This window comes from Helianthus annuus, chromosome 9 (assembly GCF_002127325.2).
Source record: "Helianthus annuus cultivar XRQ/B chromosome 9, HanXRQr2.0-SUNRISE, whole genome shotgun sequence".
NCBI classification, from domain to species: Eukaryota; Viridiplantae; Streptophyta; class Magnoliopsida; order Asterales; family Asteraceae; genus Helianthus; species Helianthus annuus.
The window spans coordinates 89,864,725-89,873,911 of record NC_035441.2 but is presented as its reverse complement, the minus strand read 5'-3'; positions in this window follow the sequence as shown (position 1 = coordinate 89,873,911).

Here is a 9,187-nt window from a genome sequence, read left to right as displayed (position 1 = left end):
TAGTTTCTTATGTTGAAGGTGATTCTTCCTTATCGTTTGTCCGTGGTGTCTTGGCATTATTTTACTGTCTATATAAAATAAAAGATTTTCACCATTCATATCTCCACGGTCTATATGGAGGTATGTTGGCTACCTGGTCGGGGGTTAAGGGAACGGTTTGGTAAGAGTCTTGCCATTGTTCAGTGTATAGATCCTGCAAAGGACCTGGGTCAAATTTAGTAGGACCTCCTTCAATACCCACCGGTATTGGATGGCAGGGGTCCAAACTCTTTGATCCCCTCATAAGTTAAACTACTATTAATATTTTAACCCGGCTACTTAGGACTGTATCCCTGCTAACTCAGACTACTTAGCCGAGGGTAACGTCACCTTCAAAAGAGGGGCCTACCACAATATGCATTAATAACTTAATTAATTATCTTTCAATAATCCGACCCTTTAGGATTGTATCCTTGCTGACTCAAACTACTGGGTTGAGGGTAACGTCACATTCAAAAGAGGGGCCTACTACAATAACTAAGATAATCTCTTAAAAAGTGCAAAAGTGCGGAAATAATCAAAGGTTACACTATACACGAGTCGGAGCCAAGTGATTCATCTTGTCTATCTGTTTTTACTTTTATTTTATTTTTCAGCATTTTAGTTAGTTTTTATTTTTCTAGTTTAAAACCTTTTTCTAAATTTTTGATTTGATTAGACGTTGAGGATAAACCGGTACTAAAAGCTCTTGTGTCCTTGGACGACCTCGGTATCTTGCCAACACTATACTACGCTCACGATGGGTGCACTTGCCCATATGTGTGTTTGGTGTTAGTAAAATATCGTGTTTTATAAATTTAAAACTTGACTAACATGTAAAAAGGGCTTAAAATATACTTAATTCCATATACACACCAATCCGCATCAGTTAAAAGTGCAATAAAACAAGCTAAAAATCAAGTTTGGAAGGACCAGGGACCAAAAGTGCAATTCTGGCAAACTTTGTAACCTGATCTGGGAGCCATAACGGCCGCGTAAGACACTCTTATGTCTTACGCGGGCTGCGTGAGACCTGAAGGTGCAGAATTCATGCACAGCTGTCTGTTTTCAGCAAGTTAACCGACTTTAAAGCCTGGTTTTCGATTCTAGGGGCTTGTTTGATGGTTTATATTGGCCTAAGGACACTTGGGATCATCTGAATTACCTTCTAGGTACATATGGAATGATCTTGGAGCTCTAGAAATCCTATATAAAGGCCATAAGTTCAATTGTTCAAGTGCTCATTCACTTGCAACAACTCAAGCACTCATCTCTAGAGGTAGCTGGCCTTAGGAGAAGATTGAGAAGTGTAGAAAAGATAGCAAGGACCTTAAGTAAGAGTTTTAATCCCTGCTTAGTCCTTTTAATTAGTTTATAGACCAAAAAGTCAAACCGTCGTAATTAAGGTTTGACTTAGTGATTAATCACTAATGGTCCAGTCAATTCTCGAATTGAAAGTAGCTATGAGTTGGTAATTATGTGGGTAATAAACCCTTAAAAGGGCACCCTCTGATTCCCACTCTTACTAGGTCAATTGTCGGATCAAACTTGTTTATAAAAACTCAACAGAAAGCTAATTTTCAAATAAACGCATAATTAACAATGTAGAAGCCATACAACCTGTTTTATCACTCATATAACTTGGTAATTAATGTAAGAACATGTTCAACCCGACAATTTTGAGTATAGGCTCGGTTCGGAACCGAAAGTCGCAAAAGTAGACTTTTGCTTTGACTTTCAGTTCTGACCCGATTTAGCTTAGTTTAGACATGCCTTAAAGTTCCATTAGGACCAGGTTATATGTTAGTATAACCCTCTGTGATTACACAACTTGGTTCCTAATTTATCCGATTCATTTGCATGTTTCCGTTATATGCCTAAAAGTTGACCATTATGCCCTTTTAACCTTAAAACGAGATTTCTGAAAATGTGAGAGGATAGAAACCATTATTACTGATTTATAAACTTGCCCTAAAAATTTGACATCAGTTTGAGGTCTAGATTAGGAGTTATGCTCAATAGCGTAAATGGAAAACTTTTTATTAATTAAACGGCATAATTAGCATATAGCCTAGTTAAACCCAAATTTTGATACCAGACTTCTTACCCACTGATGTAATATAATATTTTGGGATTTTTAAAGGTTTTTATTTTTTTTTTAGGCTGAGCATAACATAGGGTTCTAGCTTTGATTCGGTAATTTTTATTTATACCCTTTTCTTGCATAAAATAAGTTTTACATAACATTTTGATACCAAACCTTTTGCTACTAATTTTATACGATAAATAAAATATTTTAAGGAGTTAAATGTCATTTTAGTCCCTGTGGTTTGGGCCATTTTGCCAGTTTAGTCCAAAGGTTTCATTTTTAACATGTGGGTCCAAAAAGGTTTCACAGTTGCCATTTTAGTCCACTTGGTTAACTTCATCCATTTTTTTAACGAGAAGGTCAATTCGGTCATTTTGTATGTAATTCTGTTAACTAAAAGGGCAATTCAGCCATATAAAATGACCGAATTGGCCATCTCGTTAACAGAAAAAATGGATGAAGTTAACTCAGTGGACTAAAATGGCAACTGTGAAACCTTTTTGGACCCACAGTTTAAAAAATGAAAACTTTGGACTAAACTGGCAAAATGGCCCAAACCACAGGGACTAAAATGACATTTAACTCTATTTTAAGCCTTCTGGAATGATAAAAATATCAGCTTTTCTTATAAAACCCGGAAATCGCTTAAAACTACCTTTTTACGCGTTTAAAACGCATAGTATGAGTTAAAACCATTTTAAACATATAAGACTAGGGTTGTAAACGAACCGAACGAACACGAACAAGGCCTTGTTCGTGTTCGTTCATTAAGGAAATAAATGTGTTCACGAACGGTTCATGAACACTTACCGAACGAGATTTTATGTTCGTGTTCGTTCATTAAGGAAATGAGCGTGTTCGCGCACGGTTCACGAACACAAACAAACACAAATAAATTTGGCGAATGCGACAAAGGATTAGGATAGATGGCCCAGAGAGTAGCACTCGAACCTGAATCCCTTATTGTGGAACGGATGTCGATCGTATTCGCCGATGTAAATAATGAGAAATGAAAGGAAAATGATACATAAACAAGGTGAAAGTGGGTTTCCTACTTTAATTGTTAGGGTAATAAAATAAATAAAAGTTTAATAATATAAAAAAGTACAAAGTTCTTTAATTAAAACACAAACATACAAACATAAACGAACGCAAATCAACGAATGTTCATGAACATGTTCACGAACACGTTCACGAACACCTTACCGAACGTTCACGAACACAATCGAACGAACAAGACCTCTGTTCATGTTCGTTCATTTAACTAATCGAACAAAATTTCTTGCTCATGTTCGTTCGTTTATTAAACGAACGAACATAAACGAACTTCCCGCCGAACGGTTCACGAACTGTTCGCTGAACGTTCGGTTCGTTTACAACCCTATATAAGACCTAACACCTACTGATAATTTTAGTAAATTCATATACTTTAATAGTAAACAAAAGTTTTAAACTCAGATTTCCAAATTTGACCTTTATAGCTTATGTGGAATTACCAAAATGCCCCTTCGGTGCATAGTTTGGTTATAAATGATAAATTTCACATATATGCAATACCCTACTGATATAATTTATTAAATTAAGTATTTTTACTGACTATATCAGACCTGAATCTCATATTAATATTTAACCTCTTTTATAAGCTTTAAAATGACCAAAATACCCCTACGGGGCATAATTTGAGTTTAAATTCGTTTTGGGCATAATGGAAGGTATCTTACTTATATCACAACATATTTAAGGCATATTAACTTAGGAAACTTGCATATAACTCTTATGGTTACCCGTTACGTATTTTTCGCGTTCGGTTCGGTTTATGTAACTAGTTTGCATAAATTGACCGAAACGGGTCAAACCTTATCATTTTTGTCTCAAAATACAGAATGTGTTTAGTTTACCCATATTATACATGTCTTCGAACTTGTCGGGCCTAAATCACATTCTATTCCGGTCTTCGCCTAATCGTGCGTTTGAACCGTATAGCTTCCTTTAAAACTAACCGGTCTATGTTTAGGCTTAATTAAGACCCGTTAGGAATCTAATAGGTTATTAATAACCTTCGTTCCAGATTAGGAGCCCAGTAAAAGCTACTTGCACTCGCTGATTTTGATATATACTTGCTCAGGTAAATACTTTTAACTTATTTTCCCTTATACAGGCTTGGGGCACGGTATATAAAATACCGCTTGGTCGGGCATTGAATTTTTAATCGTATGAAGGTTAATTTATTGAAATGACCCATTTAAATTGTTTTGTTTGCTCAAAGCCTTTGGGGGGTTAATGACCATGTCCCGAATATCCTTGGCATCATTCATTGAAATGGTCACGACCTAAGCACGGGGTGTAGGCATACACCCCCCGCTGCATATATAAAAAGATATAGCCGTCGTTTGAGAATAACTCGCCGCAGGATTATATTATGTGGTGTGTCAATTAATCTTTAACCCGTTATTCAACCCGGGCTACTGAATGTATAACAAACATGTAATTCTTTTACAAGTTTATATATAAATAATTATCCCAAGTTATAAAATATTTTGTGCCTTGTACATTCAAATCAATTTTCTTAAACATTTTTAAAATGAGTCAGTTAATTGTATTTACCAGTGTAAACTGGCGTATTTTCCAAAAAGGCTAAGTGCAGGTACTACTCGGAATAGGCTGGCCTCTCCTAGCATCAATAAAAGAGTCATGCAAGCTTAGATGCCTTTAAACCTGTTGAACAATGTTTCTGTTAGGATCGGAGGCTGTCATGATTGTGTTTGTTTGTATAAATTGAACATTCAGAGAATATAAAACAGTAAAAAGTGCAGCGGAAATGAATACAAACTTTGTAAACACAACTCAAAGAGGAAAATAGTATGATAAACAATTTCTTCTCATTAAGTCGAATGATTGAATTACAAAGCAAATGATTACAAGCATGCTTACAATACTAAGCTCCCCCTCAGCCTGATACCCCAAGGTTGGTTGCACAAGATGAAAGGATTGAATTGAGGAGAAGAACTCACTCAAAACGATCAAATGTAACAGTACAGAGTACCGCTCCATTTATAGGCAAACCAAACCACTGAAGCATCTTAGCTGACGTCACCATGATAGTGACATCTAACAAACTAACAACCTATATACACTGTTCTAAACAAACTACTGACATGCAACATCTGATTATCAGTACAATTCAAGACAAAAGATAACAGCTGCTTCACGTTCCACTGTTGTAGCCTGAGCACTGATGTTGAACTTCAGTGCTTTCTTCAAAGGTGATCAGTCTTTGAGTGGGCAGTGCTTGTGTCTTTAGCAGTGCTTAGGAAACAACAGTACATAGAGCAACAATGTTTGTCTTCAGCAGTCTTTAGAGTTTCATCAGTGTTTGGTTCATCAATTGTTGTAATGAGCAGTTCTTAAGATCCATCAGCTGTTAGAATACCACTGTCAAGGGGAAAGCAAAGAGTAAACTGCTGCTTATTGTAGTCCTCTGATGTGATCTGGTTTTGGCTTTACATTATCTGTTCCTCTGGTAGGGTTCAATCCCAACAATCTCCCCCTGGAACAGATAATGCCAAAACCCTTCATTATTCAGGACCTTTATTTCTCATCAAGAGTTCCTTAGCTTGTTTTTTAAATTCAGCTTCAAATTCCTTGGCACTCTGGTCATCTTCATCCCTACACAGTGTAAGTTCAAGGAGATCCTGCAAATCTTCAACACTCAGGCCAAGTGCTTCTTTCCTTGATATGTACTTCACTTCACCATTGGTTCTGACAAGAGTCAATACGTGGGTCTTTTGATCAGATATCCACTTTAGTATTTTTAAACCAAATGGGTTTCTTGGGAGAGGTTTATTCTTTGACGAGTTAGGAGATGATGGCCTTGTGAACAACTGCAGACTTTCAGACATTCTTTTGAAGGCTTCTTCAATGACTTTGTTTGCTGCAGCTATGTCTTCTGCAGTTTCTTTCTCAATCTGCTCTTGCCTTTCAATTTCTGACATGTCTGTTGCAGTGTTTGGTGATGCAGGTTTGTTTAATACCTTCTTGAAAAGGTTTTGAAGCTTTGTTGAAGTTTCTTCTTTTAGACCCATTTTTGTGATGGTATCATTGAAGTACTCTGCTTCTTTTTCTTTGACCTCTTCTTCAGACAGCTGTTTTCCTTTCTCTTGGTTTATCACAAGGGTAGGATTGTCTACTGATTTGAACATTGTTCTGAGGTTTTCAATCTGCTGTTCAAGCTTCATCATTTGTTCACGTTTCTTTGAAGCACTTGAAACAATTATCTTTCTTTTCTTTAGCCTTTCATAGGCTTCATCAGTCTGCTGTTTTGACCATTTTGATATGGCTTCAGCAGTATCCATTTTTGCATCCACCAGCTCCGTTTTCTTTCTTTTGTATTCAGCAGTGAGGTCAGCAATGAGCTTTTTGAATTTGCTCCAGTTTGGAGCATTCTTCTTCTTTCTAGGATCATTCTTGATTCTGTCAATCCTATCAGCCTCATGCTTTAGAGCGATTAGTGGCCATTCTTCAAACTGTTTTTCTTCAGCAGGATAGAATTTTTCTTTCATGATGTAGGCTAGGTATTGTTTCCTTAACTTTCTTCGTTGTTCAGCCTTTTCTTTGTTCAATTCTTGTGCAAACTCTTCTATCTGCTTTACTTTAGTGAGGAAGAAATCCAGTCTTTTAGCAATGCCTTCTTCGCTTAGACCTTCACTTTCACTCTCAACTTTAGCTCTTAGTTTAGCTTGCCTTGCCTTGATCTTGAGGTAGTCATCCATATCCTCTGGTGGCATGTAGCCTATGAGTGAGGAGAATCTTCTTTTTGAAGGATCTTCTTCTGTATAGAATTGCCTCATCTCATTTTTTGATAGCTTCAAGTTCCAGTGGATATTGTGCAGCATTAGGATCATGTATACCCTCATCGGCAGAGATTGGCTTTCTTTTTCTACTGAAGAGCTTTGGTTGTGATGTAGAAAAGGTGAGAGCAGTGGTGGATGGCTGACTAACAGCTGCTGAAACAACTGGTGCTTCAACCGCTGTTGTCATTACAACTACTGATGTATCAGCAGATGTCTTCTGCTTTTGAGCAGGGGTTATGATGGCAGTTGTTTGAGTGGTGATCAGTGGTTGACTAACAGTAGTTGAAACAACTGGTGTTTCAACCACTGTTGCCATTACAACAGATGTTGTAACATCTGTTGTCTTCTGCTTTTTGGCAGGGGGTGATGATGGTTTGGCTGTTTTTGATGGTGATGGTGGTTTTTGTGCTGTAGACACAGATGGTGGTGGAACAGTAGTTGTGGTGGTATGTGGTGATGTGGTGTGTGTCGATACTGCAGTTTTGGTTTGACTATTTTCTGGCTCAACATACATACCATCATCAATTCCCTTTTTCTTCCACTTGATCTTCTCCCCCTTTTTGGCATTATCTGAGAAGGGTTCGTTCATGAAGAGAACAGTGGAGGGAACTTTTTCTAGAGGCACTTTGAATGTGAGCCTTTATAGCTTTTATATCCGCCTGAGTATCTTTGAATCTTGATTCCACCATGTTAGTCAGCTTTTGAACATGTATGGTATGCTGCTGATCTGTCATCTGCTTTTGTTTTTCTAGCAGTGGTTGAAATAGGTTCCATAACTCATTTGCAGCAGGTGCTTGTTGAGCAGATGCTTGAGCTGGAGCAGTTGATTGGGCTTTCTGAGCTTTTAACAGCTGCTGCACCATATCTTTTATTTCAGCAACTGAGGTTTCAAGGTTTTCGACCCTGCCCGTCAATTCCTGATATCTTGAATCATCACCTGAGTTAACTGGATCATCTGAATCCCCACCAGCAGTGGTTTTACCAATGAATGATTTAGGAACAGTGTCCCAAAAAGCAGCCATTGATGCCCCTTGTTCTTAGTACTGGGGACTTCTTTCTTCAGCACTTGATAACCTTTTGATGTTGCCAGTAGTCAAAACAAACTCACTGGTGGTTCTCAGGGGTGCTATAGAAGAAATTGCCTTCAAGGGAGTCTTACTAATGAAACCACTGTCCAAGTGTAAACCTGTAGGTTCAACACTTGTAGTGGCTGCTCCACTTGAACTACTGACAGGAATTACTTGTAATTCCTGCGGTGTAACCTCCTCAGTTGTTGCTGGGATAACAGAGATATTAACATCAGACCCAGTCACTTGTGGGAGTATGCTCTCAGTGATAGGTGATTGAGAGGAACTGGTTTGTGTCTGAGTAATAGCATCTGTATGCAACAAAGGTTTAGTGGATGGTGGTTTTATTTGGGGTGAGGGTTTAGGGGTTGAAAGAGACATGTCCTTGGGATCAGGACTGTGGAAAATGGATCCGAGTGGATCCAGAGCTTCATATTGAGGTGTCCCTGTGTTTACAACCTGATCCTTTTGTGAGGATGCAGGAGGAGTTTGAGGCTGGGGTTGAGATCTTTCTTCCAACTGCTGTGAGGAAGTAGCAGCAGTGGTTATTGGTGACTTTTGTGCTGTCACTGGCATTGTCTCTGGGATCTCATCTTCCAGAGATGCCTTTGTTTTGGTTTTGGTGAGCTTTCTGGATATTTTTCTTTTTGTCTTCTTAGTGTTGGCAGGTGTGGGTTTCAAAACAGTGGGTGTGCTGCTTTGATCACCTGGAGCAGTGGGCTCAGCAGCAGATACCTGAGGAGCAGTTTCATCTGCTAAATTCTGCTCAGGTACCCCTGCTTTTGTTTTTACAGGGGCTAACATCCTTGAGAAAGTCTCAGGTGTTAAGCCGTTTATTTGAAAAGGAGAACCTTGTTTGAGCAAATCTGCATCTTTCTTTTCAAATCTTTGTTCAAAATAGTAGCTTAAAAATCTTGGAAAGAGCAGAAATGCCTTATTATCAACATTCTTTACCATATCATTAAAAATTTCCTGGGAGTAATTGTAATCTTTATTATTTAAAATAGCATAGCCCAGACATTGAATTTTTAATGGTATTTCATTGAAAGACGTTGTTTTATTTGAAGCACACATCAAAAGTGTGTGAAATAAAAATCTGGGTGCAGAAGGAAAATAACCTTTTTGTAAGGTATCCCTTTTGGGTTGTTCTGCATATCCCCTAT